The sequence below is a fragment of the Triticum urartu genome, chromosome 4, assembly GCF_003073215.2.
Source record: "Triticum urartu cultivar G1812 chromosome 4, Tu2.1, whole genome shotgun sequence".
NCBI lineage: Eukaryota > Viridiplantae > Streptophyta > Magnoliopsida > Poales > Poaceae > Triticum > Triticum urartu.
In genome coordinates, this window is record NC_053025.1 from 491,822,659 (window position 1) to 491,834,930 (window position 12,272).

A 12,272-nucleotide genomic window follows, 5' to 3' on the forward strand; every position below is an offset into this window, starting at 1 on the left:
GTATCTTTGATCCGCGTACATGCTACGATGCACTATGTAATTCTGTATTATGAGGAAACACCACATGCAAATCGAATGTGTTTGCTTGTGCTTTAGCTAAGCAATTGGTTTCAATACACTTGTCAGTGAGCTTTTCAGTTGTGGGCATTGTCTTTTTGACTCTTGTTGTGTGTTGACCGTATTTCAATGATAACTTTGTTCCCAAACTGTTGTAGATGCACTTATGCCTTTTCTATGTCATTTTTTGCTTCTTAACATGTCGATTTGTGCAATCATATATACATTGAAGCAAACCCATAGTTATGTATTGGGTTTAAACCCACGGTCATGTATTGGGTTTAAATTGGTTTGGGTGAAAAAATAAATGGTTTAGTTTTGGTTGGGCTGAAAATAGCATTAAACGGGTATGGTTCAAGTATGGTTTTGAGAGATACATGTACGGGTATGGTTTAAGTATGGTTTAAGTATGAAACCATTCTCAGATTTATGCATAGCAACGAGAGGGGACAATATCGTCTACGTACCCTCGTAGATCGTAAGCGGAAGCGTTATGACAACGCGGTTGATGTAGTCGTACGTCTTCATGATCGATCGATCTAGTATCGAAGATACGACACCTCGACGATCTGCACACGTTCGGCTCGATGACGTCCCGGGAACTCAAGATCCAGTAGAGCTTCGAGGGAGAGCTTCGTCAACACGATGACGTGATGACTGTGATGACGTTGCTACCGGAACAGGGCTTTGCCTAAGCACCCTACGATATTACCGAGGAGGATTATGGTGGAGGGGGGCACCGACACGGCTAAAGATGAATGATCAACTTTTTGTGTCTATGGGGTGCCCCCCTCCCCCGTATATAAAGGAGTGGAGGAGGGGGAGGGCCGACCCTCCTATGATGCGCCCTATGGGGAGTCGTACTCCCACCGGGAGTAGGATTCCCCCCTTTTCCATGTAGTAGGAGTAGGAGAAGGAAGGAGGAAAGAGGGATAAGGAAAGGGGGGCGCCGCCCCCCTTCCTAGTCCAATTCGGACCAGAGGGGAACGGGGCGCGCGGCCTGCCCTGAAAGCCCCTCCTCTCTTTCCACTAAGGCCCATAAGGCCCATCAAACTCTCCGGGGGGTTCCGGTAACCCCACGGTACTCCGGTATATCCCCGAACTTCACTCGGAACCCTTCCGATGTCCAAACATAGTCGTCCAATATATCGATCTTTATGTCTCGACCATTTCGAGACTCCTCGTCATGTCCGTGATAAAATCCGGGACTCCAAACTACCTTCGGTACATCAAAATACACAAACTCATAATACTGATCATCACTGAATGTTAAGCGTGCGGACCCTATGGGTTAGAGAACTATGTAGACATGACCAAGACATGTCCCCGGTCAATAACCAATAGTGGAACCTGGATGCTCATATTGGTTCCTACATATTCTACGAAGATCTTTATCGGTCAAACCGCATAACGATATACGTTGTTCCCTTTGTCATCGGTATGTTACTTGCCCGAGATTCGATCTTCGGTATCTCAATACCTAGTTCAATCTCGTTACCGGCAAGTCTCTTTACTCGTTCCGTAATGCTACATCCCATAACTAGCTCATTAGCTACATTGCTTGCAAGACTTATTGTGATGTACATTACCGAGAGGGCCCAAAGATACCTCTCCGACAATCAGAGTGACAAATCCTAATCTTGATCCATGCCAACTCAACAAACACCATCGGATACACCTGTAGAGCACCTTTATAATCACCCAGTTACGTTGTGACGTTTGGTAGCACACAAAGTGTTCCTCCGGTATTCGGGAGTTGCATGATCTCATAGTCATAGGAACATGTATAGTTATGGAGAAAGCAATAGCAACAAACTAAACGATCATCGTGCTAAGCTAACGGATGGGTCAAGTCAATCACATCATTCTCTAATGATGTGATCCCGTTAATCAAATGACAACTCAGGTCTATGGTTAGGAAACATAACCAACATTGATTCAACGAGCTAGTCAAGTAGAGGCATACTAGTGACACTCTGTTTGTCTATGTATTCACACATGTACTAAGTTTCTGGTTAATACAATTCTAGCATGAATAATAAACATTTATCATGATATAAGGAAATATAAATAACAACTTTATTATTGCCTCTAGGGCATATTTCCTTCAGTCTCCCACTTGCACTAGAGTCAATAATCTAGATTACATTGTAATGATTTTAACACCCATGTAGTCTTGGTGATGATCATGTTTTGCTCGTGAGAGAGGCTTAGTCAACGGGTCTGCAACATTCAGATTCGTATGTATCTTGCAAATCTCTATTTCTCCCTCCTTGACTTGATCGCGGATGGAATTGAAGCGTCTCTTGATGTGCTTGGTTCTCTTGTGAAATCTGGATTCCTTTGCCAAGGCAATTGCTCAAGTATTGTCACAAAAGATTTTCATTAGACCCGATGCACTAGGTATGACACCTAGATCAGATTGAACTCCTTCATCTAGACTCCTTCAATTGTTGCTTCCGAAGCAGCTATGTATTCCGCTTCACACGTAGATCCCACCACGACGCTTTGCTTGGAACTGCAACAACTGACAGCTCCACCATTTAATAAAAACACGTATCCAGTTTGTGACTTAGAGTCATCCGGATCAGTGTCAAAGGTTGCATCGATGTAACCATTTACGACGAGCTCTTTGTCACCTCCATATACGAGAAACATATCCTTAGTCCTTTTCAGGTATTTCAGGATGTTCTTGACCGCTGTCCAGTGATCCACTCCTGGATTACTTTGGTACCTCCCTGCTGAACTTATAGCAAGGCACACATCAGGTCTGGTACACAGCATTGCATACATGATAGAGCCTATGGCTGAAGCATAGGGAACACCTTTCATTTTCTCTCTATCTTCTGTAGTGGTCGGGCATTGAGTCTGACTCAACTTCACACCTTGTAATACATGCAAGAACCATTTCTTTGCCTGATCCATTTTGAACTTCTTCAAAACTTTATCAAGGTATGTGCTTTGTGAAAGTCCAATTAAGCGTCTTGATCTATCTCTATAGATCTTGATGCCCAATATATAAGCAGCTTCACCGAGGTCTTTCATCGAAAAATTCTTATTCAAGTATCCTTTTATGATATTCAGAAATTCAGTATCATTTCCGATCAATAATATGTCATCTACATATAATATTAGAAATGCTACGGAGCTCCCACTCACTTTCTTGTAAATACAGGCTTCTCCAAAAGTCTGTATAAAACCATATGCTTTGATCACACTATCAAAGCGTATATTCCAACTCCGAGAGGCTTGCACCAGTCCATAAATGGATAGCTGGAGCTTGCACACCTTGTTAGCACCTTTTGGATCGACAAAACATTCTGGTTGCATCATATACAACTCTTCTTTAAGATATCCATTAAGGAATGCAGTTTTGACATCCATTTGCCAAATTTCATAATCATAGAATGCGGCAATTGCTAACATGATTCGAACGGACTTAAGCATTGCTACGGGTGAGAAGGTCTCATCATAGTCAACTCCTTGAACTTGTCTAAAACCTTTCGCAACAAGTCGAGCTTTGTAGAAAGTAACATTACTGTCAGCGTCAGTCTTCTTCTTGAAGATCCATTTATTCTCTATGGCCTGCCGATCATCGGGCAAGTCAACCAAAGACCATACTTTGTTCTCATACATGGATCCCATCTCAGATTTCATGGCCTCAAGCCATTTTGCGGAATCTGGGCTCATCATCACTTCCTCATAGTTTGTAGGTTCATCATGGTCAAGTAACATGACTTCCAGAACAGGATTACTGTACCACTCTGGTGCGGATCTTACTCTGATTGACATACGAGGTTCGATAGAAACTTGATCAGAAGTTTCATGATCATCATCATTAGCTTCCTCACTTACTGGTGTAGGAATCACTGGAACTGATTTCAGTGATTAACTATTTTCCAATAAGGGAGAAGGTACAATTACCTCGTCAAGTTCTACTTTCCTCCCACTCACTTCTTTCGAGAGAAACTCCTTCTCTAGAAAGGATCCATTCTTAGCAACAAATATCTTGCCTTCGGATCTGTGATAGAAGGTGTACCCAACGGTCTCCTTTGGGTATCCTATGAAGACACATTTCTCCGATTTGGGTTCGAGCTTATCAGGTTGAAGTTTTTTCACATAAGCATCGCAGCCCCAAACTTTAAGAAATGACAACTCGGGTTTCTTGCCAAACCACGGTTCATAAGGTGTCGTCTCGATGGATTTAGATGGTGCCCTATTTAATGTGAATGCAGCTGTCTCTAAAGCGTAACCCCAAAATGATAGCGGTAAATCAGTGAGAGACATCATAGATCACACCATATCTAGTAAAGTACAATTACGACGTTCAGACACACCATTACGTTGTGGTGTTCTAAGTGGCATGAGTTGCGAAACTATTCCACATTGTTTCAAATGAAGTCCAAACTCATAACTCAAATATTCGCCTCCATGATCAGATCGTAGAAACTTGATTTTCTTGTTACAATGATTTTCCACTTCACTCTGAAATTCTTTGAAATTTTCAAATGTTTCAGACTTATGTTTCATTAAGTAGATATACCCATATCTGCTCAAATCATCTGTGAAGGTGAGAAAATAACGATATCCGTCGCGAGCTTCAATGTTCATTGGACCACATACATCAATATGTATGATTTCCAATAACTCTGTTGCTCGCTCCATTGTTCCGGAGAACAGAGTTTTAGTCATCTTGCCCATGAGGCATGGTTCGCAAGTACCAAGTGATTCATAATCAAGTGATTCCAAAAGTCCATCAGAATGGAGTTTCTTCATGCGCTTTACACCAATATGACCTAAACGGCAGTGCCACAACTAAGTTGCACTATCATTATCAACTCTGCATCTTTTGGCTTCAATACTATGAACATGTGTATCACTACTATCAAGATTTAGTAAAAATAGACCACTCATCAGGGGTGCATGACCATAAAAGATATCACTCATATAAATAGAACAACCATTATTCTCTGATTTAAATGAATAACCGTCTCGCATCAAACAAGATCCAGATATAATGTTCATGCTCAACGCTAGCACCAAATAACAATTATTTAGGTCTAAAACTAACCCCGAAGGTAGATGCAGAGGTAGCATGCCGATGGCGACCACATCGACTTTGGAACCATTTCCCACGCGCATCGTCACCTCGACCTTAGCCAATCTTCGCTTAATCCGTAGCCCCTGTTTCGAGTTGCAAATGTTAGAAACTGAATGAGTATCAAATACCCAGGGACTACTGCGAGCATCAGTAAGGTACACATCAATAACATGTATATCAAATATACCTTTCACTATGCCATCCTTCTTCTCCGTCAAATACTTGGGGCAGTTTCGCTTCCAGTGACCAGTTCCTTTGCAGTAGAAGCACTCAGTCTCAGGCTTAGGGCCAGACTTGGGTTTCTTCACTTGAGCAGCAACTAGCTTGTTGTTCTTCTTGAAGTTCCCCTTCTTCCCTTTACCCTTTTTCTTGAAACTGGTGGTCTTGTTGACCATCAACACTTGATGCTCCTTCTTGATTTCTACCTCCGCAGCCTTTAGCATTGCGAAGAGCTCAGGAATCGTTTTATCCATCCCTTGCATATTATAGTTCATCACGAAGCTCTTGTAGCTTGGTGGCAGTGATTGAAGAACTCTGTCAATGATACTATCATCAGGAAGATTAACTCCTAGTTGAGTCAAGTGGTTGTGGTACCCAGACATTCTGAGAATATGTTCACTGATAGAACTACTCTCCTCCATCTTGCAGTTGTAGAACTTATTGGAGACTTCATATCTCTCAATTCGGGCATTTGCTTGAAATATTAACTTCAACTCTTGGAACATCTCATATGCTCCATGACGTTCAAAACATCGTTGAAGTCCCGGTTCTAAGCCGTAAAGCATGGCACACTGAACTGACGAGTAGTCATCAGCTTTGCTCTGCCAGGTGTTCATAATATCTGGCGTTGCTCCTGCAGCTTGTTTGTCACCTAGCGGTGCTTCCAGGACGTAATTCTTCTGTGCAGCAATGAGGATATCCTCAATTTACGGACCCAGTCCGTATAGTTGCTACCATCATCTTTCAACTTAGCTTTCTGTAGGAACGCATTAAAATTCAACGGGACAATAGCACGGGCCATCTATCTACAACAACATAGACATGCAAAATACTATCAGGTACTAAGTTCATGATAAATTAAAGTTCAATTAATCAAATTACTTAAGAACTCCCACTTAGATAGACATCTCTCTAATCATCTAAGTGATCACGCGATCCATATCAACTAAACCATGTCTGATCATAACGTGAGATGGAGTAGTTTTCAATGGTGAACATCACTTTGTTGATCATATCTACTATATGATTAACACTCGACCTTTCGGTCTCCAGTGTTCCGAGGCCATATCTGCATATGCTAGGCTCGTCAAGTTTGACCCGAGTATTCTGCATGTGCAAAACTGGCTTGCACCCGTTGTATGTGAACGTAGAGCTTATCACACCCGATCATCACATGGTGTCTTGGCACGACGAACTGTAGCAACAGTGCATACTCAGGGAGAACACTTATACCTTGAAATTTAGTGAGAGATCATCTTATAATGCTACCGCCGAACTAAGAAAAATAAGATGCATAAAGGATAAACATCACATGCAATCAATATAAGTGATATGATAGGGCCATCATCATATTGTGCCTTTGATCTCCATCTCCAAAGCATCATCATGATCACCATCGTCACCGGCTTGACACCTTGATCTCCGTCGAAGCATCGTTGTCGTCTCGCCAACTATTGCTTCTACGACTATCGCTACTGCTTAGTGATAAAGTAAAGTAATTACATGGAGATTGCATTTCATACAATAAAGCGACAACCATATGGCTCCTGCGAGTTGCCGATAACTATGTTACAAAACATGATCATCTCATACAATAAAATTTAGCATCATGTCTTGACCATATCACATCACAACATGCCCTGCAAAAACAAGTTAGACGTCCTCTACTTTGTTGTTGCAAGTTTTACGTGGCTGCTACAGGCTGAGCAAGAACCGTTCTTACCTACGCATATAAAACCACAATGCGGTATAGTGATTGCTTTTTGATCTTCAGAAAGAACCCTATTCATTGAATCCGATTCAACTAAAGCTGGAGAAACAGACACCCACTAGCCACCTGTGTGTGAAGCACGTCGGTAGAACAAGTCTCGCGTAAGCGTACACGTAATGTGGGTCTGGGTCGCTTCATCCAACAATGCCGCTCAATCAAGAATCAACTAGTGACGGCAAGAAATATGTATATACCCATGCCCACAACTCCTTTGTGTTCTACTCGTGCATATAACATCTACGCATAAACCTGGCTCGGATGCCACTGTTGGGGAACACAGTAATTTCAAAAAAAATTCTACGCACACGCAAGATCATGGTGATGCATAGCAACGAGAGGGGAGAGTATCATCTACGTACCCTCGTAGCTAGACCGTAAGTGGAAGCGTTATGACAACGTGGTTGATGTAGTCGTACGTCTTCATGATCGACCGATCTAGTACCGAAGATACAACACCTCCGCGATCTGCACACGTTCGGCTTGGTGACATCCCGCGAACTCACGATCCAGTAGAGCTTCGAGGGAGAGCTTAGTCAACACGACTGCATGATGACGGTGATGATGTTGCTACTGGAACAGGGCTTCACCTAAGCACCAATACGATATTACCGAGGTGGATTATGGTGGAGGGGGGCACCGCACACGGCTAAAGATCAATGATCAAAATGTGTTTCTATGGGGTGGCCCCTCCCCCGTATATAAAGGAGTGGAGGAGGGCGAGGGACGACCCTCCTATGGCGCGCCCTATGGGGAGTCCTACTCCCACCGGGAGTAGCATTCCCGCCCTTTTTCCATGTAGTAGGAGTAGGAGAAGGAAGGAGGAAAGAGGGAGAAGGAAAGGGGGGTGCCGCCCCCCTTCCTAGTCCAATTCGGACTAGAGGGGAAGGGGGCACGCGGCCTGCCCTGGCAGCCCCTCCTCTCTTTCCACTAAGGCCCATAAGGCCCGTTAAACTCCCCGGGGGGTTCCGGTAACCCCCCGGTACTCCGGTATATGCCTGAACTTCACTCGGAACCCTTCCGATGTCCAAACATAGTCATCCAATACATCGATATTTTTGTCTCGACCATTTCGAGACTCCTCGTCATGTCCGTGATCAAATTCGGGGCTCTGAACTACCTTCGGTACATCAAAACACGTAAACTCATAATATCGATCGTCACCGAGCCTTAAGCGTGCGGACCCTATGGGTTCGAGAACTATGTAGACATGACCGAGACATGTCTCCGGTCAATAACCAATAGCGGAACCTTGATGCTCATATTGGTTTTTACATATTATACGAAGATCTTTATCGGTCAAACCACATAACGATATACATTGTTCCCTTTGTCATCGGTATGTTACTTGCCCGAGATTCGATCGTCGATATCTCAATACCTAGTTAAATCTCGTTACCGGCAAGTCTCTTTACTCGTTCTGTAATGCTACATCCCGTAACTAACTCATTAGCTACATTGCTTGCAAGGCTTATTGTGATGTACATTACCGAGGGGGCCCAGAGATACCTCTCCGACAATTGGAGTGACAAATCCTAATCTTGATCCATGCCAACTCAACAAACACCATCGGAGACACCTATAGATCACCTTTATAATCACCCAGTTACGTTGTGACGTTTGGTAGCACACAAAGTGTTCCTCCGGTATTCGGGAGTTGCATGATCTCACTACAACAAACCTATTAATACATGACGGATTTGCCATGACATCTTAAGAATCTGTCATGAACTGGCCTGGTACAACCACCAAGCCCGCTGAAGCCCGCACAAGCCCACCTAACCCATTCCCTTTATAAAAGCTAACCCTAGGTCTCTCCCTGCCCCAATCTCTTTTCCCTCCCCCGCCGCCCATCATCTTCTCCCTCTCCCCGATCCCTTCGCCCCCACCTCCGTCGTCCCCCGCACCCTCACCACTCCGATAGTGTCTCCTTGCTCCACCCCATCCCCACCTCCATGGCTGCATCCTCTTTCATCCCCGTCCTCAATACCATGGCCTCGGGCTGCTGCTGCATATCTGGCTTGCGCAGATCCACACAGAGCTCAACCCCGACGTAGGCCTCGTCCGACCGGGGTGATGTCAGGCCAGTTTCATGCTTCAGTTAACGTACGACTGGGATGATAACCATCAAGGAGATCCGATGGCTCGCTACGCTCGCCTAGACCGTTACTTTCCAGCCTATAGCATTTCTGTTGCCGTTACTGTTGCTTTTCTTCATGTTGTCAGCTGGGCTATATAAGCCAGCGCCTCTCTCTGTAATAGCTAGCCATTTTTCTCTATGAAGAATTCTATCATACTTTATAGCTAATACAAGCATATATTCCGAATATACTTCCTCGTCACGAACCCTAGATTCGATTTGCCCCAAATTCGACCCCGATCCACAGATGGGGTGTAACAATTGGTATCATGAGCCAGTCTGATCCTCGGCGGCGTGCGGAGCGGTGCGGAAATTTTTCTCCCTCCCTTCCCTCCCTTTCCTCTGGCGGCAGTGGACGGCGGTGGTGTCGGGGTTGGAGTTCGGAGGCGGTGTGGTGGCGTTGGCGGCGGTAGACCTGCTCGGCGACAACTCGGGGCCAGAAACTAGTTGCGAGAACACAACATTTCCGTGGTAAAATTCCAGGTTCCCACCGAGTGGTGTTGCAGGGAGGTGGATCTCGTCGGTGGCGGTAGGAGACTCGGATCTGACCAGGTTTCCAGTTCATATGGCTGTAAAATTCCTCTCAGACTGTGGTGATCTCGATGGGGCGTTTGAAGCCAAGCATGGACGACAACGACATCGCCGAATTGATGGCACTCAAGGGCGAGTTCTTGCAGACCCGCGAAGAAAGGGCGGACATGCGCGGAGAGCTGGATGATTTGCAAAAGGATGTCCACGCAATCAAACTCAAGCAGGACGTGATGACCAAGGTCCTGATGGGCGTCCAAGATGCAGTTACAAATCTCAATTCTCAGCTGTCCACCATGGCGGATGTGCTCAAGAGCTTTTCCACAAACAGAGCACCTTCACCTGTGCAGCCAGTAGCTACTCAGCACGTTCCCACAGTAGAGGCATCCACGGCTGCACCAGATCTTACAGACCAAGAACCACCTAGGCCCTTGACTGAAGAACTCCGCAAACGCTTAGCAACAGAGCAGGAGAAAACCAAACAATTGTCACTGCAAATCCCACCCAATTTGGCACCCCTTAGAGTACCAAATGGAGCCCCTCCTCCTGGTTATGCAGAAACAGTTCGTCGTGAGGCGCACTCTGGTAATGCAACTCTATCTGCGGCCTACCGAACTGCTCACACCCCTGCCTTTCACAATTTTCAGCCTCCTGTTGTGCGTACATCTTGGGAGGATTACTATAAACAATATGAACAGGAAATGCACACACAGTTCCTCAAGTCCATCACAAAAGGGCCTTGTTTGGAATTTCCCAATTTCGATGGCAATAACCCTGGGGGCTGGATTCGCCAAAGTGAGAAGTTCTTTCAAATGGCAGGCACACCAGCTGAATACAAGGTGAACATGGCTCAAATGCACATCATTGGAAAGGCTGATATCTGGTTAAGAAGATCTGGCCTGCTAAAGAAAAAACCCAGCTGGGAACAATTCTGCACTGAGCTACTTCACCGGTTTTCTACATCAAGCTCTTATGATCTCACTGACAAATTCAATTCTCTACAACAGAATTCCTCTACGATTGCTGAATATACAGAACAGTTTGAAGAACTGATGGCAGATGTCCAGCAAGAAAATCCATATATCTCTAGAAGCTGGTTTGTTAAATGCTTTGTTAATGGGTTGAGATCACAGCTCAAATACCAGATCAGACCTCTCAGACCTGCCACACTAACTGATGCTTATTGGTTGGCCATTGACATAGAAAAAGGAGCCCCTCAAAAGAAACAATCTCAACAGTTTTCTTCTTATTCAAAACCAACCACTGGCTTTCCCAAACAAGCAGTAACTCGTAGTGAGAAACCTGCTGAATTCAAAGCACCGGCAGTGACCCAGAGAGCTAGAGAACGAGGAAAATGCTGGAGATGTGGAGATCAGTGGGTACATGGCCACAAGTGTAAGCAACAACTAGTGTTAAATGTGAAGGAAATATGCCCTAGAGGCAATAATAAAGTTATTATTTATTTCCTTATAATCATGATAAATGTTTATTATTCATGCTAGAATTGTATTAACCGGAAACATAATACATGTGTGAATACATAGACAAACAAAGTGTCACTAGTATGCCTCTACTTGACTAGCTCGTTAATCAAAGATGGTTATGTTTCCTGACCATGAACAATGAGTTGTTATTTGATTAACGAGGTCACATCATTAGTTGAATGATCTGATTGACATGACCCATTCCATTAGCTTAGCACCCGATCGTTTAGTATGTTGCTATTGCTTTCTTCATGACTTATACATGTTCCTATGACTATGAGATTATGCAACTCCCGTTTGCCGGAGGAACACTTTGGGTTCTACCAAACGTCACAACGTAACTGGGTGATTATAAAGGAGCATTACAGGTGTCTCCAAAGGTAGATGTTGGGTTGGCGTATTTCGAGATTAGGATTTGTCACTCCGATTGTCGGAGAGGTATCTCTGGGCCCTCTCGGTAATACACATCACATAAGCCTTGCAAGCATTACAACTAATATGTTAGTTGTGAGATGATGTATTACGGAACGAGTAAAGAGACTTGCTGGTAACGAGATTGAACTAGGTATTGGATACCGACGATCGAATCTCGGGCAAGTGACATACCGATGACAAAGGGAACAACGTATGTTGTTATGCGGTCTGACCGATAAAGATCTTCGTAGAATATGTAGGAGCCAATATGGGCATCCAGGTCCCGCTATTGTTTATTGACCGGAGACGTGTCTCGGTCATGTCTACATTGTTCTCGAACCCGTAGGGTCCGCACGCTTAAGGTTACGATGACAGTTATATTATGAGTTTATGCATTTTGATGTACCGAAGGTTGTTCGGAGTCCCGGATGTGATCACGGACATGAAGAGGAGTCTCGAAATGGTCGAGAAGTAAAGATTGATATATTGGAAGCCTATGTTTGAACATCGGAAGTGTTCCGGGTGAAATCGGGATTTTACCGGGTTACCGGGAGGTTACCG